We start from the raw sequence: 24275 nt of genomic DNA on the forward strand, positions 1-24275 counted from the left end.
TGTGTCATCTCAGCTGGGATCAATGAGACCCAGGGATAAGAGAGTAAGGGAGGTGGGCATAGAAATACATTTGCTGACTTTGGCTGTTTAGACCTTTAATCTTTATGACTCTTGCCACTTATAATCAATCCATTGCAAAGACAGTTTTTAAATTCCAAAATAATTTTTTTGTCTGTCATTTCATTGTATTCCTTCAGCCACTCTCCTAATTTCAGACTTTCATAATATTGTGATAAACACCTAACTCTCTTTATTTTCTCCCTGTGCTAATGTTTTTTGGTTTTTTTTTTAATCCACTGCAACCAGATTGCTCAACACCGTCCTGTTATCTCCTAGATCAAAACCCTTCTGTGACCTCCCATTTCTTACAGGCTAATGCCTCCACTCCTCTCCCGGTATCCAAAGCCATCTGTAATTTGGCCTCAGCTTCCAAGCTCATCAGTCACTGTATCTCAGCATGTAGCTACTGCTGTCAACCTGGACTAATTAACTGTTCCCAGGATAGAATAATACCTCAGCATTCTCAGCTAAGCAGCTTTGTCTTGCCTCCTGGCATATTTGAAGTCTCTTCCTACTCTCCCTCCCCAAGGCCTCCTATCCCTGCCTCTTGGAACCCAGCTCACCCCTCACAACACAGCTGTAAGGTCCAATGCGTGATTCCCGGAATCTTTCAGCAGGAATTGATTAAATTCTCTCCCAAACTCTTTCTACTCCTTCAGTAGTCATCACATTCTAAATATTATAGGTATTTGCCTGTATAGTTTGCCGAGTCCTAGACGCATGCCTGTTAGATCTTTCCACCCCTGCGACGCCTGTGCAATGCAGTGCTGGCAAACAGTTCATGTTTCAAGTATTTATGTACTCAATAAACAGCTGCAGGCTTTCCCCCTCAGCTGCTTCTTCCTGTCTGATTAGTACCTGCTGAACACTGCCCTCTTTGTCTTGCTTTCCAGTAGAATGATTGTGCTTCCCAAATGCATTCACATCATGGAGTGATATATCGCATCTGTTCCCTGAATATACACTACGACCTGGGACACAAGTGACTGTCTCCCCAGTTAAGGTCTTTTGCAGATGAGATGAACGAGGGACAAGACTTTTTATTCCCAATTTGCCTCTCAGCAAACTGCTTTTCAGATACTTCAGGAAAAGAAAGAAAAGCCAATGAAGTTTTTTGGGGGTTGTCTATTTATAGACAGGAACCAAGTCCTGAAAACGTATGTTTTTACCTAAATGAAATTTTTTCAGGTGTCCATTATACTGGTGCAACTTTTTTTTTTAACCATAATTTATGTTTTCTAACTGGAATATATTTTGAAGTTGGAAAAAAAGATAGTTATTATGCAATATTTGTGAACCAGGTATTTTTGGGTCATTTCACCAGGAAAATAAACACTATATATTAAGTTTCACCTTTTTAGTTATAGTAATAAGAGCAAGATATTAACTTGCATATATTGTATGATTCAATTTTGTTATATATTCTGTTATAACTATGTAAGAAAAGCCCTGGAAGGGAAAACATCGAAATATAATAAGTATCTTATCTCTGGATGATAGTTATTTTATTTTTAGTACATTTCTTTATTTTATAATTTTTAAATAATTAGTTCTTATTTCTTTTATGCTAAAATGTTATTAAAATTAAAGCTTTTATTTAACAAGAAGTCTTGTGGAAAGGGAAGTGACATGAGGAGTTTTTTTGAGCTCATATTAAATTTAGGGCCTGCAAAAAAACCCAGTGTGTACAGTCCTGTAACTACTACCACAATCATGATATATAACTTTTTAATTTTAAACTTTTTATTTTCAAATACTATCAAACTTATAGGACAGTTACAAAAATACTACAACCCCTGTAGAGAGAACTCCAGCATATCCCTAAGCCCCAGATATCTAGATCCACCAATTTTAACATTTTGCCAAATTAGCCTTTTTATTCTATCTGTGCTCTATCAATCCATTTTCTGAATACTTGAGTGTAGGTTGTATACATCATGCTTCTTGAACACTTAACACTGCCCTGTACTTTTCCTTAGAACAAGGATATTCATATGTATCTACCTTAAGTGCAGTTTTCAAGTTCAACAAATTTAGATATATAACCTTTCTATCATTCTCTGAAGTTCCCCATGCCCCCTCTACCCCTGGATACCTGGAAATCACTGATCTGCTTTTTATCATTATAATTTTACCTTTCTAAGAGCTCATGTCAATAGAATCATACAATATATAGTCTTTGTGCCTTTGCATGATATTTTTAACACTCATCTGTGTTGTTAACTGAACCAGCAGTTAATTTTATATTGCTGAGAATATTCTATTATTTGGAGATACCTCATTTAAAATTAGAGAATAATGAGCATTTGAGTTGTTTCCAGATTTTATCTGTTTTGAATAAACCTGCTATAAAAATTCATGCACAAGTCCTATGTGAGCATAAGTTTTCATTTCTCATAAATAAATAGAAAAGGATTAATGGATGCTTAGTGTATTAGTCAGCCAAAGGGGTGCTGATGCAGAGTACCAGACATCTGTTGGCTTTTGTAAAGAGTATTTATTTGGGATGAAGACATACAGTTACAAGGCCTAAAGAGTCCAACTCAAAACTGCTTTCTCACCAAAGTCAGTTGCCACATGTTAAAGCAAGGTGGCAGGCGGTCTTTGCTTGGTCTCTCCAGCTTTCTCAGCTGCTGGGTTGCAGTGTTCTCTTCAGCTGCAAACTACCAGGCATATGGCTCATTTTTCTTCCCAGGGTTGTTTGAGCCTTCTTTCTGTCACATGGCAAGACTAAAATGACCAAATTCTCTCCTTTTCTGTGGCTTCAGAGTCAAAACTGACAAAGTTCTCTCCTCTTTTGTTTCTTCTTCTGTGTGTCTGTTTATGTCAGCCCACCAAGGGTGTGGGAACTCAACCCTGAGTCAAGCCCTCCTGACCTGGTTGAATCAAAGCCCTAATCTTAACAGATAATTTAATCAAGACATATCAGTTGAATCTAATATATTCAAAGGGTATCAGACCCTGAGGAATCGATTAGTTTGCAAACATAATCTCTCCTTTTTGGATTTAGAAATAATCTCAAACTGCCACACTTAGTAAGTATACTTTATTTTATAAGAAACTGAAAAATTGTTTTCTAAAATGGCTGTACTATTTTGCTTTCCCACCAGCAGTGTATGAGAATTCTAGTAGTTCTACATCTTTATCAACACTTGTTATTTTTAGTCTTTTCCATTTTAGTCATTCCAATGGGTAACTCATTATAACTTTTAAATTTCAATTCCCTAATGACGAATGGTGTAGAGCATCTTTTCAGGTGCTTGTGTACTATATTCATTTATTTTCTCTGGTGAATTTTCTATTAAAATATTTGGTCATTTTAAAAATTGGGTTGTTTTTATTTTAATTAATTTATAAGAGATCTTTATATATTCTGGATACACGTCTTTTATTGAATACCTGTTGTGAAAATGTCTTATATCAATCTGCAGCTTGTGTTTTCATTTTCAGAGTTTTAAAGACCAGCATTTTTTATTTTGATGCAGTCCTGTTTATCATTCTTTTTTCTTTTATGGTTTGTGTTTTTTGAGAGCTAGGAAATTCTTATTTCATCCAATATTACAAAGATTATTTTCTAGTGTTTTTTTTCTGGAAGTTTTATAATAGTAGATTGTACATTTAAGATGATCATCTATTTTGTGGCATGTTGATTGGTTTTCAAGTGTTTCCATTTCTGGGATTAACCTCCCTGGGTCATAATGTATTATCCTTTAACATATTGTTGAACTCCATATGCTAATATTTTGTTAAAGATTTTTGTAAATATATTCAAGATATATATTGGTCTGTTGATTTCTTTCCATATAATGTGTTTGGATTTTGTACCATGACAATTCTGGTCTCATAGAATGCATTTGGAAATATTCCATTATCTACTGTTTTCTGGAAGACTAAACATTTGGTAGAATTCATCACTGAAGCCATCCAGGCCTAGAGAACTTTGTAGGAAGGTTTTAAAACTACTAACTCAATTTGAATAGATAAAAAGCTATGTAGATTATCCATTTCTTCTTGTACAAGCATTAGTAGTATGTGTTTTGAGGGAATTTGTGCTTTTCATCTAAGTTGTCCAATTCTTTGGTAAAGTTATTATATTCCCTTATTATATTTTCAACATCTGTAGAAGCTTTGTGATGACATCCTTCACTTTCTGCTATAGATATTAACCTGGCAAGAGATTTATTAATCTTATTTATTTTTGCAAGGAACAGGTTTTTAATATCAATTTTCATTTTTTCCATTTTCTATTTCATTGATATCTTTTGCTTCAGTATTTATTATATCCTTCATTCTGTTTACTTTGGGTTTAATTTTCTCTTCTCTTTTTAGTTTTTTAAAGTAGACTCAAGAAACCTTGCTTTTATTCCTTTTTAATATTAGCATAAAGCTTCAAATTTCCTTTTAGGTACTATTTTAGCTGTGCCTCACATATTTTAGTATGTTGCGATTTTATTTTCATTTTGTTTAAAATTATTTTCTCATTTCTCTGTGATTGCTTTTTTTTCTTTGACCCATGGGTTATTTAGAACTTTGTTGTTTAATTTCAGAATATTTTAGGATTTCCCCAGATAGTTCTCTTTTTGATTTCCAGTTCAATTCTGTTACAATCAGAAATTATGCTTTGCATATGTTAAAACCTCTTAAATTTATTAAGATTTGTTTTATGTCTCAAAATGTGATCTATATTAGAAATTGTTCCATGCTCACTTGAAAAATCTGTATTCTGCTATTATTTGGTAGACTAATTTATAAATGGCATTACCATTGGTTGACAGTGTAGTTCAGATCTTCTATACATTGATTGATTTTGTGACTACTTGTACTCTCAATTATTGCGAGAGGAATATTGAAATCTCTAAATATAATTGTGGATTTGTCTTTTCTTTCCTTTATCAGATTTGTAAACATGTAATTTGAAGTTCTGTTATTAGTGTACTTTACCTTATAACAGTAAACTTCCATTTTTTCCCCCTAGCTTATACTATTAATACTACATATGTTATAGACACTATTATACGTTGTTAGTTTTCTTTTAAACCATCAGTTATTTTTTAAAGAGATTGAAAAAGAGGAAACCTGTATTTCATAATTATCGACATATTTAACCTTTCTGATGTTCTTCATTCCTTTGTATAGATCCAAATTTCCATCTATCATTTTCCCTCTGATTGAAGAAGATCCTTTTACTATTTATTTCAGTACAAATCTCTTACAGTGAATATTTTCTGATTTTGTTTATCTGAAAAAAAGACTTGATTTATAAAATGTACTTTCATTTGGTATCAAATTCTAGGTTGACATTATTTTTTTCTATGCCATTGACTTCTGCCTTGTATAGTTTAATTGAAAAGCTAGCTGTCATTCTTATTTTCATTTTTCTGTTATATTATGGGTCCCTCCCCTACCCCTAGTCACTTTTAAGATTTTCCTCTTTGTCACTGGTTGTCATTTATATATTATAATGAATCTTATCATGATTTATTTATGTTTATTCTGCCTTTGGTGCATTGAGTCTCTTGGATTTGTGGGTCTGCACACAATTTTTGGCCATTATTTCTTCACATACCCCCTCCTAACCTCCCTCCCACCTCAGCTCCTTCTGAGGTTGTATCTTAGAATGCTGGATTTGTTTCAGAGGTCATTGAGACACTCTTAGATTTTTTACATTCTTTTCTTTTCCTTTCTGTGCTTAATGTTGTATCATTTCTTTCACTACTTTTTCAAGTCAATATTCTTTTCTTTTGCAGTGCTTTATATGCTGTTAACTTCGTGAAATGTATTTTTCACTTCAGATGTTTTCTTTTTCATCTCCAAAAAGTCCCTGTTTTTTTTAACAAATCAATTTTATTAGCATACATTAATAAAGCATAACTTCATCCAAAGTGTACAATCAGTGGTATTTGGTGTAATAACATATTTGTGCATTCATCACTTCAGTCATTCTTAGGGTACTTTCATTATTCCAATAATAATAATAAACAACAAACAGACTCATAACCTCTCAGTCTCTCTCTGCTTCCCCTGCCATACATAGGTGCTATTCTTTTTTCTTCTCTCTAGTATATTTGTATTTCTATTTTGTAAAAACAGTCTTATATATGCAATATTATTCTTATTTATGTTTTACATGAGTTTTTACTGTTGGATACATTACCCTGTTACAGTTTTTGGCTTTCCGTCTAGTAATACACGTGATCTTAGTTTTTCCCTTTCAAGCACTGTCATACCCATATAAAAGTACTGCTAGTTACAAACACCATGATATGTATCACCATTTCTATTCATTTCCAAAGATTTACAAACAACCTTTTTACCAATTCTGCACAGATTAAACCTCAGCTTTCCATTCTCTAACATCGTTCTGTTCTCTGGTGACCTGTATTCTAATTATTAACTCCATGAGTTTACCCAATATATTTAGTTCATAATAGGCAATCCTACAATATGTGTCCTTTTGTGCTTGGCTTGCTTCACATAACATAATGTCTTCCTGGTTCATCCATGTTGTCATTTGCGTCACTTCATTCCCTCTTATAGCTGAATAATATTCCATCATGTGTATACACCACAATTTATCCATTCACCAGTTAGTGGACACCTGGGTTGTTTCCAGCTTTTGGCAATTGTGAATAATGCTGCTGTGAACATCAGTGTACAGAAGTCTGTTCATGTCTCTGCTCTCAGTTTTTCTTGATATATACCTAGTAATGGTATTGCCAGGTTACATGGCAAGTCTATATTCATATTCCTTAAGAACTGCCAAACAGTTCTCCACAGTGGCTGTACCATTCTACATTCCCACCAACAGTGAATAAGCCTTCCTATTTCTCCACATCCTGTCCAACATTTATAGTTTTCTGACTTTTTAATAGTGGCCAGTTTAATAGGTATATTTTGATATTGCCTTGTAGTTTTAATTTGCATTTCCCTAGTCACTAGTGATGTTGAACATTTTTTCATGTGCTTCTTCTTCATTTGTATTTCTTCTTTGGACAATTGTCTTTTCAAGTAGTTTGTCCATTTTTAAATCAAGTTGCTTGTCTTTACTGTTGAGTTGTATGAACTCTTTGTATATCATAGATATTAAACCCTTATTGACTATGTGGTTGTCAAATATTTTTTCCCATTGAGTTGGCTGCCTTTTCACCCTTTTGACATCTTGTGAGGTACAAAAGTGTTTAATTTTGAGGTGCAAAAGTGTTTAATTTTGAGAAAGTCCCATTTATCTATTTTTTCTTTTGTTGCTCATGCTTTGGGTGTAAGATTTAAGAAACTACCACCTATCTCAAGATTTTGAAGATGTTTTCCTACATTTTTTTTTAGGAGTTTTACAGTTCTTACTCTTATATTTAGGGACCAGATTACCCGATGGCTTTACAGGTGTATTTTTACCAATCATTCAAAGATGACCTAATACCAATCTTGCTCAAGCTTTTCCAAAAATTTGAACAGGAAAGAACACTACCAAACTCATTCTGTGAAGCCGACATCACCTTAATACTAAAACCAGATAAAGGTATTACAAAAAAAGAAAATTACAGATCAATATCTCTAATGAATATAGATGCAAAAATCCTCAACAAAATACTTACAAACTGAATCCAAAAGCACATTAAAAGAATTATACACCACAATCAAGTGGGTTTTATCCCAGGTATGCAAGGGTGGTTCAACACATGAAAATCAATTAGTATAATAAACCACATTGGTAAATTGAAGAAGAAAAATCATGTGATGCTCTCAATTGATGCAGAAAATACATTTGGCAAAATACAGCACCGTTTCTTGATAAAAACACTCCAAAAGACAGGAATAGAAGGAAGCTTTCTTAATAAGGCAAAGTGCATATATGAAAAACCTACAGCTAGCATTGTGCTCAATGGTGAAAGACTGAAGGATTTCCCACTGTGATCAGGAACAAGTCAAGGATACCCAATGTCACCATTGTTATTCAATAGCTAGAGCAATTAGGCTAGATAGAGAAATAAAAGGAACCCAAATGGGAAAGGAAGAAGTGAAATTTTCACGATTTGCTGATGATATGATCCTATATCTAGTATCTCCTGGAAAATCCACAACAGAGTTACTAGAACTAATAGATGAGTTCAGCAAAGTGGTAGGATACAAGATCAGTACACAAAAATCAATGTATATCTTTACACTACTGATGTGCAATCTGAGGAGGAAATCAGAAAAAAAAAATCTTCTTATAATAGCAACTAAAACAATTAAATATTTAGGAATACACTTAACTAAGGACATAAAGGACCCATGCCCAGAAAACTTCAAAACATTGCTAAAAGAAACCAAAGAAGACTTAATAAATAGAAGGACATTCTGTGTTCATGGATTGGAAGACTAAATATTGTCAATTCCACCCAAACTGATGTACAGATTCAATGCAATTCCAATAAAAATCCCAACAGCCTTTTTTGCAGAAGTGGAAAAGCCAATTATCAAGTTTATTTGGAAGGGTAAGGGGCCCCGAATAGCCAAAAAGATCTTAAAAAGGAAGAACAAGCTTACAGACTCTCATTTCCAGACTTTAAAGCGTATCACTTAGCTACAGAGATAAAAACAGCATGGTACTTGGCATAAAGACAGACACATTGACCAATGCAACCGAATTGAGAACTTAGAAATAGACCCTCACATCTACAGTCAAGTGATTTTTGAGAAGGCAGTCAAGCCCTCCCAGCTGGGCCAGAACAGTCTATTCAACAAATGTGTCGGGAGAACTGGATATCCATACCCAAAAGAAAGAAAGAAGACTGCTATCTCATGCCATATACAAAAATTAACTCAAAATGGATCAAGGACCTAAATATAAAAGTGACAACTTCTGTGTTTTTTTTAATTCTTTCATTTCTCTTCTCATCATGCTCATGTTTCCCTTTACTTTTGTGAACATGAGGAAAATATTTTTAACAGTGTTATTTTAATGCTTTGGTCTGCTAGTTCTATTGTGTTATTTCTGAATTTGTTTCTGTTGACTGGTTTTCTCCTGGATATGGATTGAATATTCTTGCTTCTTTGCATGCTTGTGCATTTTGAATTGAAGCAGATACTGTGCATTTTACTTTTTTGGTTGTTGGAGTTTGTTTTACTCCCCTTCTAGATTGGATTTTATGCCAGCATGCAGTTAAATAACTTGGAGTTTTTGGATTCTTTTTAAGGCTGCAGGTCTAGAGCAGCCTTTATTCTAGGGACAGTTTAGGTCCACTACTCTTTGACTATTGCATGCTCTCTGTATTAGTTAGTCTTTACACTTTGACTTATGGGGACACAAACTATTTCCAGCCCTGTGAGAGCTTCAGGAATTGTTCTGTCTGTTTCTTTCCAGTGCTTCTTTGTCTGGCTTTGAATGGTTTTCTTTGGTATATTCTCAGATCAGTACTCAGCCAAAGACTTGGATGGGCCCTCTGCACATCTCTAGAGCTCCCTCTCTGCACAGGTCCCTCTTCTTCAGTATCCTGCTCCACAGTTTCTAGTTGCATTGGCCTTTCTGAACTCTGAACTCTGTCTCCTCTACTCAGCAAGACCACCCAACTCCACCTGGGTTCATCTCCCTGTACTTTAGCTGGAAAATTTATTCAGGAATGATCTAGGGCACTCATAGGACTCAACGAATTTGTATCCCTTCTCTCGGGATCATTGTCCTGTGCAGCCTGCTGTTCAAAGTCTGAAGTTCATTTTTTATATATTCATGCTAGTTTTCTAATTGTTTAAGGTGGATAGGTAAATCCTGGTCCCTGTTACTTTGTCATGGACTGAAAGGAAAGTTTCCATTTTGTTCCCTTTTTTGAGATCTGCATTTAACATTTATAAAATGCAGAGAAGGCTTTAAGGGTGAACCCTGAAGCAGATTATTATCTTGAAAAAAAGATCTGGGGGCCCACGAACCTCTAATAGAACAGACATCAATAGTACAAAACAAAAATTAATGTCTATGGATAGACCAGGTACCTAATATTTTTTGAAATTAGAGTTCCATATTTATAGACTAGGAATGAAAGCCATGTTTTCCCCCATTATAGGTGGCAGTTTTTCTAAGCTACTAATTTTTAAAGTCACTTGAGAATTGAACAAAAAATAATAATGGAATCTTAATGGTAGAAAGAACCTTTATTATTTCCCATCATATCCTCTTTGAGGCACGGCCATCTACCCTCTGCTTATATTTTCAGTGTTCTGCCAGATAAAACCTTATCTGAGGATCTCTTCTAATGTAGGATTGCTTGATCATTTGGAACTATTCAGAAAAGTATCTCTTCCTTTATCTTTCCCTATATATCTGTTCTATTTTCTGGAATAACATAGAATATACTGTGTTAAATAATTGATGGCCCTTATGAGGTCTGCCTTAAGTCTTTTTTAACCTGGATTACAAGCCTTTAGCTTCTTATGGAGAACATGGCTTTTAGACCATCTCACCATACTGCTCATTATTCTTCAGACAAATTCTGATGTGTTACTTTTACACTTAACATGCCATTGCCAGATAGGAATGCTATAATTTAAATATAGAATGAATGGGTCAATTATTTCCCAGGAAAATTAAACTAGACTTCTATTAATGAAGCTTACGGCTATATTAACTTTTTTTAGAATGTGGAAAGATTTGATTTCTGGGTCTTTCTGAAACACAGATAATTTAAAACACATTTATTTCCTACCCCATTGATATATGCGAAGCAGAGGCGGTCACAGGAAACCCGTGGGTTCATCCATCTGTCTGAGCTTTGGGTGGAGACTCGTGCTGGTTTCAGACAACTTTTTAAAAAATCAATGTAGCTTTCATTCCCTGAATTAAAACATGCTCCTGCTGTTTAAGATGGCCACTTCTCCCCTGAAATTTCCTATCAGCTGCCAGCTGGCCAAAGGTTCTATATAGAATGGAAATGTTTTTATAAATCCCTGTCAACAGTGAGCATGTGGAGTCAATGTAATATTTAGAGGAGAAAGTTGCTACTCCTGAATTTCAATGCCGTGACAAGGATACTCGTAGAGAAAATAGTCTAATATATAATTCTTTTACCTAGAAATGTTCTCAGGGCAAGAAAATAAAGACTACCTCAGCTTCCTAAGAACAAAATTAGAAAGGGAGGTGATTACACCACTTTTCATATATCATAGTGATTTCAGAAAAGTAAATAATCATAAAATGCCAGATTTGGGAAGGATTTTAGAAATCATTTAATTCAACTCTCTCATTTTTAAGAGGCCACGAAAAGGAAAATTGTTTCCCCATGGACACACAGTTTGTGGCAGAAGAGGCCTCTGACCCCCCCCATTTTGGGCCAGGATTTCTCCTACACCATTTGAAATGTTTCTTGAAAGAGATTATTTCTTTTATATTAGTTCTAAACAGGGTGCAGTAAAGCACCATGGGCTTAATTGTCATCACACTATTATGATTAAGGCAAAAAGAAAAGGATAAGTAAAAACTTCATGAGAGAAATATTGCAGAAGGGGGAGAGGAAGCCGGAGACCTAGAAGTATAATAATTACCCCAAAGGACCTGGCATGTTCAACTTTCAAAATATTTGCAAAATATGTTGTCTTACTTGCTTCTCATGACAAGTCTACATGTTGTGTACACAAAGCATCTCTGACTTCTCACCTTTATAACTGAGGATCTTAGGGCTCAGAGTAGCTGAGTTACTTACAAGGTAACTCAGCTAATAAGTGGCAGAGATGTGATAAAAAAAAATCTAGACTATTGAACCTTGTTCAAGTTTTATTTCACTGCACAGATCCACCCACACAATGATTAATTATGATCCACCCTTTTAATTATATGTTTGCCTATTCTTGGGTCTGCAGAACTGTTGCCCTTTACTTGATCAAATAATGGATGCCAACTCCCTAGTCACATTTTGTGTTAATATTTAATTCAGTCTAGTCTTGTGCATTCTAATTACTGAAAGAAACATAGCAGGGTAGAAAAAGTTAAATTCGGAGTCAGACAAACTCATTTCTGTGCTGCCACTTTTGAGCTGTGTGATTTTGGGAGAAAATTAGTGGCACCTCCAAGCTTCTCTGCTTTCATTTCTAAAATGGTAATACTAATATCTACCTCATAGAGTTGATGTGAGGATGCAATTTCTGATGATGAATGTACCTAGTAGGTACCTGATAATTCTCTGGTAAGCCTTCCCCACTCACTCAGTTATGTTTTTCTCTTTTGGATAACTCTCTATTATGTATGCATCATATGTTTTTTTCTGAGTTTTCTTATATTGATCCTAAATTATTTAAAAATTGCTTTCTAAACAGATTACATTATATCACTTATCCATTCAATAAGCATTCATTGAGTGCCTTCTATATACCAGAACCTTGGCTACACTAAACACAATTGGATGCACTAGAGATCTAAACAGACAATGGCCTCTCACTTTATGGAACTTGCTTTACAGTGAAGAAGATGGCAAATAAAGAGATCAATAAACAAATGAAGCATGGTTTTGGAAAAAGTGCCATCAAAGAAATAAACAAAATGCCAGACCAGAGATTAAAGATGGGTGGACAAGTTGAGAGGATCTGGCATGGCATAGGAATCGAGCTTTAAAGTATGAGTAGGATTTTTTCTTTTCATTTTTAGGGAAAGAGAGGAGGATTCTAGAAAGAGAATGGCTGGAGGCTTGAAAAGGCATGGTGTGTAGGGTCAGAGTGCAGACAATCACCTTGGATAGGGCAGTCTTCTTGGAAACATGTCTAGGGAGGCGAAGCTGTACCAGTGTGATCTGAAGCCAGATCACAGAGGGCTTTGAATGCTACACAGGTCCTTTGGCAGAAGGTGAGAGTAAAGCATACAAGCCTTTATTCATTTAGAGGTTTCCCAGGAGGACAGTTTTTGTTTATTTTTTAGCTTTTGGAAAAAATGCTCTTTGACCTAATTACTGTCTAATCCCATTACTTTCTTATTTGCAATTATTTTCCCATTATTTTCCCATTATTTTCTTATTCTGAAATGTATATGGTACATTTCACTGAGTATAACGCCATTTTAAAATGCTTCTCTAGTTGCTAAATCTAGTTATTACTAATTGATCCTTATGTTTCTTGGCTTTTGAAATATTTTGTATTGTTGACGGTATCTCCTTTTAGAATGTCCCTTTTCTCTTAACTACTTAGATAGTATCTCTTAAGTCTTCTCCCGCCACTTCTCAGTGCTGATTCTTTAAATGTTGGTGTGAGCTCTCTTCTCTTGAAATAATTTCACTGGGTGGTTTAATTCACTCCCATCGCTTCAGCTCTCAAATCTTCATAGCAAAGTTCTCTCTTCTTAGTTCTAGACATTTCCATTTGGATATTCCACTTATTTACAAAATGGAGCTTATTGTCTTTTCTCTGATATCTGCCTCTCCCACCTGGGTTATAGCATCAACCATCTTTGTCTTAATCTTTCGCCCTTCCTCCAGTTAGAACACATGTCACTCTTCTGCCTAAATTCTTCAGTGGCCTCTCATTGCCTTTAGATAAACAGACAGAGTTGCAGACAGAGTCCTTAATTACCTGGCCCTGTCTGCCTCATTAGCTTCACCTGCACCTCCTACTCCAGGTCCAGTCGTGACTTTGAATGTATCATGCTCTATCATGCTTTTGAACTATGATAACACTAATAAAAATTACTCACATTTATTACGGGCTAATTGTGTTTTGGGCACTGTGCATTCATTATTTCATGTAATCTTCACAACAACCCTATGAGATAAGTTCTTCAAATATCCCTAGTTTTAGAAGAAGACACTGAAGCTTAAAGGGGTTAAATAACCTACCCAGGCTTGCAGCTAGTGCACTGCCCAGGAAGAATTCTGACTATTAAGCATGCTAGGTGTCTACTAACATGGTTGTACAAGCTGTTCCCCCTGCCAGGAATTTCCTCCTCCTACTTGCTTATTCTGACTTGCTGACCACTATTATCCTCTAAGATATCTCAGGTGTTACCTCCTTCAGAAAGCCAGGTACACTGCTTCCCATGCTTCACACTCTATCATCTATTAGCTCTTACTTTTCCACCAGACTGCAAGTTCCTGGAAGGCAGGGACCATGTCTGTGATAGGCAGCCTTAACACCCCCTCCCCTGCAAAGCTACCCATGTGCTCATCCTGGGAACCTGCGCCTGTGTTACCTTGCATAGCAGAAAGGGATTTGGCAGGCGTGATTAAGTTAAAACCTTGCGATGGGAAGAGTATCCTGGATTACCCCAGTGGGTTGAATATAATCAGAACAGTACTGAAAGGAGTCAGGGAAGGAGATGTGAGGATAGAAGCAAAGGCAGAGAGAGATGTGAAGATGTTAGGCTGCTGGCTTTGAAGATGGAAGAAGGGGTCATGAGCCAAGGAATGCATGTGGTCAATAGTAACTGGAAAAGAAAAATAAGGGATGGATTGGATTCTCCCCTCTGGAGATTCCAGAAGAAATGCATCTCTGCTGACCCATTTTAGACTACTGACCTCCACAGCTGTAGGATCCTAAATCTGCATTGTCTTAAGCCACTGAGTTTGTGGTAATTTGTTTCAGCAGCCATAGAAAAGTAACAAAATGTCATATTTATCTTTTTTAAAAATATTTGCTTTTTTTTATTTTAATTTCTATCTATCCCCTCGTTGTTTGCACTTTGCTGTGTGCTGTGTCTTTAAGAGGCATTTAGAACTGAACCCAGGACCTCCGATGTGGGAGGGCGGTGCTCAATCACTTGAGCCACCTCTGTTCCCTGCTTTGTTGTGTCTTTCATTGTTTTTTTTCTTCTTGTATCTCTTGCTGAATTACCTTGTTGCACCTGTCCCCTCCCTTCTCTGTCTTGCTTGTTTTCTTTAGGAGACACTGGGAACCTCTGCTTCCTGTTTTTTTGTATCTCTCATTATGTTTTTCTTCTTGTGTCTCTTGTGTCACCTTGTGTCAGCTTGCTCTACCTGCCCATCACGCCAGCTCCCTGTCTTCTTTAGGAGGCACCAGGAACTGAACCACAGACCTCCCATGTGGTAGGCAGGATCTCAGTTTCCTGAGCCACAACTGCATCCCAAAATGTCATATTTAGCTTTTTATAATAAAACGTAGCACAGCACCTAGGATATAGTTGGAACTTCAAATGTGCTTGTAGAATAAATAAGACTTTTTCATTTGTGTTTTTAAAATTTTATTAGAGAAGTTGCAGGTTTATAGACCAGTCATATATAAAATACAGAATTCCCATATAGCACCCCACCACAAACACCTTGCTTTGGTGTGGAACATTTGTTACAATTGATGATAGCACTTTTATGTTATTGGGCTATTTTTAATGGTAATTACCTTTGTTGCAATTGATGAAAAATTATTAAAATGGTACTATTAACTATTGTCCATAGTTTACATTAAACGTATTTTCCCTCATACCACCCTATTATTAACACCTTAAATATAGTGTTATAATTCATGAAAGAACATTTTTATACTTGTACAATTAACTATAGTCCATCATCCACAGAGAGTTCTCTGTGTTGTACAGTCCTATGCTTTATGTTTTATTAATACTTTTTATTCTATTAATAGTAACATTCAACCTAAAGTTTCCCCTTTTAACCACATTCACTTATATAATTTGGTGCTGTTAGTTATACTCACCATAATATGCTACCATCACCACAATCCATTTCCAAATGTTTACATTCAACCAAAGTAGAAATTCTGCACAAATTAAGCATCAGCTTCCCATTCTCTAACCCCAACCTATTCTCTGGTAATCTGTATTCAAGATTCGATTATGAGTTTGTGAGTTTGTGTATAATAATTAGTTCACATTAGTGAGATCATCCAATGTGTCCTTTTTTGTCTGAATTATCTCACTCAGCCTAATGTCCTCAATTTTCATCCATCTTGTCTCATGCATCAGGATTTAATTCCTTCTTATGGCTGAATAATATCCCATTGTATGTATACACCACATTTTTTTGGTCCAGTTCAGTAGTTGATGGATACTTGGGATGCTTTCATCTTTTGGAAGTTGTGAATAATTCCACTATGAACATTGGTGTGCAAACATCTTACATAGTATATAAATATACTATATACTTAGTAGTGGGATTGCCAGATCATATGATAACTCTATACTTAGCTTCCTGAGCTGTAGCCAAACTGTCTTCCACAGTGGCTGAACCATTTTACATTCCCACTAACAACAAATGAGTGTTCCTCTTTCTCCACATCCTCTCCAACACATGTAGTTTTCTGTATTTTGTTTTAATAGTAGCCATTCTAGTGTGTGTAAAAAGATATCTCATTGTGGGTTTGATTTGCATTTCCCTGATGGCTAATAATTATAAGCATCTTTTCATGTGTTTTTTTAAAGCCATTTATATATCCTCTTTGGAGAAATGTCTATTCAAACTTTTTTGCCCACTTTTAAATTGAGTTGTCTTTTTATTGTTGGGTTATAGGATTTTTAATATAATCTGGATATTAAAACCCTTATTGGATATGTAGTTTCTGTGTCTTTTCTCCTATTCAGTTGGTTGTGTTTTCCCTTTCTTGACCAAGTCTTTTGATGCATAGAAGACTTTAATTTTGAGGTGGTCCCATTGATCTATTTTTTCTTTCCTTGCTTCTGCTTTGGGTGTGAAGTGTAAGAAACCATTGCCTAACACAGGATCCTGATGATGCATCTCTACATTTGCTTTTATGAGTTTTATAGTCCTGATAAGGGTCCTCTTTCATTCTGTTGCATATGGATATCTGTGTGGTTTGAGTCTTTTCTGGATCCCAGAAAATCCAGTTCTTAAAGCAAACCCATTCCTATGCCTGTAAACACATTGTAGATGAGACCTTTTGATTAGATTCAGTTCAGGGACTTTTTGATTAGATAACTTTTCATTAGATCACTTCAGTTAAGAGCCTTTGTTTAGATTGGAGGGCCCAGGGTGGGTCTTAATCCTCTATTGAGACCAGCTTAGCAGTAGATCTGCACAAAAGGAAGGTGATGCAGAACTGAAGAAATAAAAGGATAAAATGAGAGACACAAGAAGGAAACAAAGATGGGACCAGGGGACTTAACAGCTTTTGAAACTGAGAGCCTCAACCCTATTTCAAATAAATAGTATTTATTTGAAAGCTTAAGGAGCAAGTGTGGGCTATAGGAAGCAACTTGCAACATCTACAATAAGGTAATTTACAATAACAGGAAGCAATTTAGAACATCTTGTACAATAACAGGAAGCAACAAATAGGTAAGTCAATTTCCCACAAATTGGCTTACTGGAGTCCTTTACAAACTGTGGACTCAAAAACTGCCAAAACAGGAAAAAAAGTTGCAGAGACAGAGAGAAACCCTGAGAGTCTGAGAGAGAGGCCCAGAAGCCAGCGACTGGAATCCGCAGAGCAGAGACATGGAAAGAGGATCCCAAGAGGCAGAGAGAGGAGGCCCACAGAGAACAAGAAGCTGAAGCAATGAGGAATAGAAGAGAGGAGAGAGACAGACAGACACTGCCATATGCCTGATGGCCCACAACTGAGCTCGATGAGAAAGTGGGGCGGGATAGGAAGGCATAGACCAGCCAGAGCCATCATTGTACTGTGCCCCGTGGCAGAAGTCCAGGGTCACCAGCAGCCAGCCACCAGTGAGGCAGTATCTCTGTTGATGCCTAGATTTGGACATTTTTACAACCTCAGAACTCTAAGCTTTTTTTTTTTTTTCATTAAAAAAAAATTGTTGAAGTATATCACTCATACATGAACATACATAAACGAAAAGTTGTGAACTTACAAAACAAACATGCACAACATGATACAGGGCTCCCATACCTCACCCCACCACCAGTACCATGCATCATAGTGAAACATTGTAACAAATTATGAAAGAGGATCATCAAAGTATTGCTACTAACTATAGTCCGTATCTTACATCTGGTGTATTTTTTCCAAACCTACCCTATTATTTTCTTGTTCATAAACCATGCATTTTATCTAAGGTGTCATTGGCATATGGTATAATCAGAGTTGTACATTCATTACTTCAACCAATATTAGATCCATTTCATGCTCAAAAAAACTACTAGCATACCCAATATTGGTACTACTACTTACAAATCATGTGATGTGCTTTCACCATTTCTATTCATTTCTAAACATTTACCAACAACTTTTTACCAATTCTGCACAGATTAAGCCTCTACTTTCCGTTCTTTAACCACATTCTATTCTATGGTGACATATTCTAGCTATTAACTCCATGAGTTTGCTCATTATATTTAGTTCATAATAGTGAAATCACACAGTATTTTTCCTTTTTTCCTGACTTGCTTCATTCGACATAATGTCTCCAGGTTCATTCATGTTGTCATATGTTTTACAGCTTCATTTCCTGTTACAGCTGAATAGTTTTCCATTGTGAGTATATACCGCAGTTTGCTTATCCATTCGTCAATTGATGGTCACTTGGATTGTTTCCATCTTTTGGCAATTACAAATAATGTCGCTATGAACATCAGTGTGCAGATGTCAGTGTCACTGCTCTCAGTTCTTCTGGGTATATACCTAGTAGAGTTATTGCTGGGTCACATGACAGATCTATATCCCACTTCCTTTGGAACCTCCAAAGAGACTTCCAAGTGGCTGTACCATTCTTCATTCCCACCAACAGTGTGTAAATCTCTCCACATATTCTACAACATTTGTAGTTTTCTGTTTTGTTAATAGTGGCCATTCTAGTAGGTGTGAAATGATATCTCATTTTAGTTTTGATTTGCATTTCCCTAATAGTGATGTTAAACATTTTTCCATGTGTTTTTTCACCATTTATATTTCTACTTGAGAAAAAAGTCTATTTAGGTCTTTTGTCCATTTTTTAATCAGTTCATTTGGTTTTTTATTGTTGAGGTGTATGATCTCTTTATATATCATGGATATTAGACCCTTGTCAGATATGTGATTTCCAAATATTTTCTCCCATTGAGTAGGCTGCCTTTTTACCTCTTTACAAAGTTCTTTGAGGTGCAAACGTGTTCAATTTTGAGGAGGTCCCATTTATCTGTTTTTTCTTTTGTTCTTTGTGCTTTGGGATCTGTTCGGGATAAGATTTAAGAGACCCTCACCTATGACAAGGTCTTGTAGATATTTCCCTATTATCTTCTAGGAGTTTTATGGTCTGGGCTTTCATGTTTAGGTCTTTGATCCATTTTTAGTTGATTTTTGTTTGGGGAGTGTGATAAGGGTTCTCTTTCATTCTTTTGGTTATGCATACCCAGTTCTCCGAGCACCATTTGTTGAAGAAACTGTTCTTTCCCAGAAAAGTGGACCTGGTAGGCTTATCACAAATCAGTTGACCATAGAGGTGAGAGTCTGTTTCTGAACTCTCAGTTTGATTCCATTGAGCAATGCGTCTGTCTTTGTGCCAAGTACCATGCTGTTTTTACCATTGTAGCTAAATGCTATGCTTTAAAGTCTGGAAGTGAGAATCTTTCAAGTTCGTTCTTCTTTTTTAAGATCTTTTTGGCTCTTCAGAGCTCCTTACCCTTACAAATAAATTTAGTAATTGACTTTCCTATTTCTGAAAAGTGGGCTGTTGGAATTTTGATTGGTATTGTGTTGAATCTTTAAATCAGTGTGGGTGGAATGGACATCTTTACGTTGTTTAGTCTTCCAGTCCATGAACATGTATATTCATGTCTTTCATAAGAGTTGGGAAATTTTCAACCATTATTTCCTCAAATAACCTTTCTGCCTCTTTTCTCTTCTCTTATCCTTTTGGAACTCCCATAACATGTATGCTGGTGTGCATTGTGCTATCATTGAAATCCCTGAGCACCTTCTCAATTTTTTCCATTCTTTTCTCTCTCTTCTTTTCTTTTCAGTTTCAGCTCTACTGCCCTCTACATCACTGATTCTTTCTTCCATGATTTAAAACCTGCTGTTGTATGCCTCCATTGTATTTTTAATCTCACTTATTGTATCTTTTATCCCCATAAGTTCTGATAGTTTTTTATCCAAGGTTTTGAACTTTTCTTTATGTTCACCTAGTGTCCTCTTAATGTTGACAGAAATTCTTTCTTTCTTTAGTCATTTTGTCCTTCAGCTCTATGATTTGATTTAGGAGATTTGTATGAACCTCATTTATTAGTTGTTTCAAGTCCTGTGTCTTGTCTGGAGCATAGATTTTTTCCTTTGCCTGAGTCATATCTTCCTTTTTCTTAGTACAGTTTGTAATTTTTGCTGCTCTCTAGACATTTGATTATAATGCTGAGTTTACGCTGATGTGTAGTTTCTCTCTCTTGCCTGGGATTTACTAAGTAGCTGTGTGCTACCACTGTTATTTAATTCTTGGTTCCACTTGCTCTAGATGTTAAGGATTGCCCTTGTTTACCTGCTCAAATCAGGGTGAAGGACCCAATAATGGGGTGCAGACCAATTTATAAGGACTTTGGGGGGTGGGCAGTAAATGCACTTGATTGTCACATTTATGTATGCATGTATTATGTGTGTATTTATTATTTTTCCCTTCTTTTCATGACTTTTCAGGTCTGCCAGTAGATGGCATTTTTTGGCAGATCTTTCAGCTCAGACCCCACATGCCGGGGGGAATGTAGTCACTGTAACTCCACAGTAACTGATGTCCTCAGGGTGGGTCAAGCCTCACAACAAGGAAGTTGTTCTTCCTTGACCAGCCATATCCTCCTTCCCTCTGTGTCCTCAGCAAATAGTGTAGGGCAGTAGGGAGGGTGTTTGAGAAGGCAAATTATCTTTGGCTCCCTGCTGGCTCTCAGGGCTAACAGTGTCACAGCCCTACCAGCCTGGAAACGTGGAACCCTCTAAGGCAGCAGACCAAGTTCTCTGGCCAAAATCTGAATTTACTATAGACTATATCCCTCCCTCTCAGCTCTCCTGGGGAGAGGACCCCTGCAGCCCCTTCAGTGGGGCAGGTGGACACCGTGCTGTTTGCTCTGAGGGTGGGGGTAAGGGTACCAGCGGCTACTGCTGCAGCTTTACTCACAGGACTTTCCCAGCCAGCCGAGACTCCTTTCCTCTACCCCTCCCTCTTCTGGGTGGTGTCTGACCTTCTCCTGCAATCCTTAGTCCCGTAATGGTCCTTCAGACAGCCTCCCCTGTCCTCTAGCTATTTTTTCTGGGGGAGAAGTGATTCCTCTGCCCCTTAACCCTCCATCGTCCTGCAGAACTGTAAATAAATAAGATTTTTAAAAAATACCCCCTCCCCCCGAGATGGCTCCCTCATCTGTTTGCTCATTGATTTTTTTGCTTTTTGTCTGCTCGTTGTTTTTGCCTGTTGTCTGTTCATTGTCATAAATAAGATTTTGATTGAACCCCTGATTCAGTCACTCACTAGCTTTCTGACCTTGCATGGGGAATTGAATCACTATCTGGGCCCTGTTTGCCTCATAAAATAAGGAAGGTGGATTTTAGCTATGGTTCACCAGCGTGCAAAGTATGATTCCTGGGCCAGCATTAGCTGGGAACTTGTTGGAAATGCAAATTCTCATGCTCCACCTCAGACTTGCTGAACCAGAAACTGCAGAGGAGGAGCCCAGCAACCTGATTTCACAAGCCCTCCAGATGATTCAAACACCCATGTTTGAAAGCCACTAGTCCAGGGATTGGGAAACTATGGCTGGAAACTCCTTGGCAAAATTCTGCCCAAGGCCTGTGTTCTCTTATATCCCCTGAGCTAAAATATTTTTTCTTTTTAAAGTGTTACCAAAAAAAATAAACAGAGAATATATAAAAAAGGACATATGTGGCCCAGCAAACTTAAAATATGTACAAATTGACCTTTGACAGTAAACACCAACCCCTGCTCTGAATGATAGAATCACCAAAGTCCCTTCCAGTTTTTTCTTTGTGTTAATATAGCATGAGACATGCTATGAGTGAATCAATGGTGACCTTGACCATAACTCCATTTTGGCCTTCATTACAGTGCTGTGACATTCCATATCTGCCCATTGTTCCCCTCTTGCAAGTCTGAGAGCCCCTCGACTACTGATCTCTTCATCAATAGTGCCCAAGTTGCAGTAGTTGCTCAAATACTTGTTTCAAGCCAGCCACTCCTTTGTCATCCAGAAGGAGCATTTGCAGGCACTCGTATTTTATTCTGATTTAATGGGGCCTGACTTGGCCCAAACCCAGCTTCACCCTACCAGGGAGAAGAGTAAAGAATCTTGTCTGTGCAGTGGGCATATCTGATTTCATTATTAGCATTCTACCAAGAAGAAGACACAGTGAAGTCAGTAACTAAAATAAAAGAAGAGGCTCCTTTATGTTTTTACTTCAAGTTTTATTTAAGAATTGAATTTCATGAGATAATTAAAATAAGTCATTGTGTTTCTAGCATGGGAAAAGAGGTACAAAGCCATATGGACTAGAATTACTCTCGGAGCTATCAAAGAGACCCATGCAAAAATGGAATTGCTCTTCAAGGAATGTGACTTGCAAAATGAAAATAATTATAATAAAGTGATATTGATAGCCTTTGGTTGCCATGGAAATAGTAGTTCATCTGTTTCTGTTAGATATTGTGGTTCATTTCACTTTATTAGGTTAATAGAAAATCACACACCCACATATTTTTTAACCATGTCTGGGATTTAAAACATTCACTGGGCTGTAGTGTTAGAGAGTAAGCATAGAATTATCCATTTCAATTTGTGCATTGATATGACCTCCCCATTGATTTAGAAGGCAGAAGAGTCAATGCTTTTAATATATCCATTTTTCTTTTGGGGTATGTATGAGAGATGTTTGCTGTGCTTGTGGCTGCTCCTGTGTTTTTTCAGAATGCTTCTAATTTCAAATTCCTGTCCTTCTGTTAAAACTCTATATTGCATTGAATATGGGTCATGGCAGTTATATCTCAAAGATTTCAAGGGAGTCAGACTTTATCAATTTCTAATTTTTATCAATTTTATTTTTCTGTGCCATCATTTGATTTGTGGTTGAGCAATTTAGTGCTAAGGAGGAATTGGGTAGGTATAAGGGAAAGATACTAACAATTATCAAACCTGTGATATGACCCAGGAACTGTGTTAAGAACCTTGAAATTATTGTTGTCTTCAATCCATAGATATTAGAACACTTAATTTCTTATATTTTGGTATATTGAGTTCTAGAGAAGGCAGATGATTTGTATTCAACTGCATATAATTAGTGGCAGACTCTAATATCATTCCCATTATTCAATGATGAATTGCTCAATAATGTATATATTTTTAGAGTTTAGGAAAGTACACCATTGGGCTCAATTAAGTAAAGGTGTTTGTGTTTTACATGAGCAAGAGTCATTGTTAATAACATCATATGAGCCAACTATTTCATTATTTTCCTGGCACATGCCCTGTAGTACATTCAAGGACCAAATATTTGGGGCAGAGAGGGAAATGGAATCCAGTGGATCCCTTAGTTTCTGTTTACATGTGACCCCTCAATTCACATAGAACTGAAGCAAGTTTCCTTTGGCATCCTGAACTTCCATTTCTCACCTCTTCCTTTCCACAGGGACCACTCCTGAGTACACACTCTTTCTCATTTCATTCCATTAATGTTATCCAGCTGTTTTGCAACTCATCATTAAGACAGAAAGGTCAACAGGCCTTACAGCGTGATCTTTAAAAGGCTGATAATGTCAAGATAAATGCATCTTCTTAAATCTGTTTTTAAAGGCCGGAATCGTTCATGCATTTCTGGAAGAAGATAATGACATCAAAATTATTACCAGGAGCCAGGCTCTGTGATCATTAGGAGCAGTCAGGATTTCCTGCTCAGCTAGACAGAAGCCTCTGCCATCCCTTGTGAACTCTCTTTAGAGTGTGAAGAACAAGTTGTTATTCTGACTCTGCAACAAGGCAGTGTGTGGTCTCTATGAATGAATAGGTGCCATCACTTGACATAAAAATTGACTTATAAAGAGGTGTTTATCTCTTGAAGGATATGCATATGGTGTATGAGAAATATGTACATATGTTATGATACAATAAATTATAGGATAAATTCACTATTTTATATCAGCCAAGTGACTTTTGTATTTGGATTTGAAATAGAACCTGGGGATCTATGGCTAAAGAGGGAGTTATGTTTTCTAGAAATATTTATCATCAAGGTTCAATGGCTCATTCTTCTCAATTCTTTACTTCCCTTCAGAAATTCAGATTCAGAGTGTCTGCAAAGTGCCCACTGTTGGCCAGAAACCATGCCAGGTTGTTTGAACCTCATTAATCTCCCCCAGCTGT

The 24275-nt window shown here is 36.5% G+C and overlaps 1 protein-coding gene across 1 annotated transcript in view; it reads left to right on the forward strand.

Annotated features, from left to right (window-relative positions):
* The window catches only part of CA10 (carbonic anhydrase 10), a 509505-nt gene that overhangs the window by 111989 nt on the left and 373241 nt on the right, over nt 1-24275 (forward strand). The gene's annotated exons all lie outside the window — the stretch shown is intronic.

Source organism: Dasypus novemcinctus, chromosome 21 (genome assembly GCF_030445035.2).
Source record: "Dasypus novemcinctus isolate mDasNov1 chromosome 21, mDasNov1.1.hap2, whole genome shotgun sequence".
Taxonomy (NCBI): domain Eukaryota; kingdom Metazoa; phylum Chordata; class Mammalia; order Cingulata; family Dasypodidae; genus Dasypus; species Dasypus novemcinctus.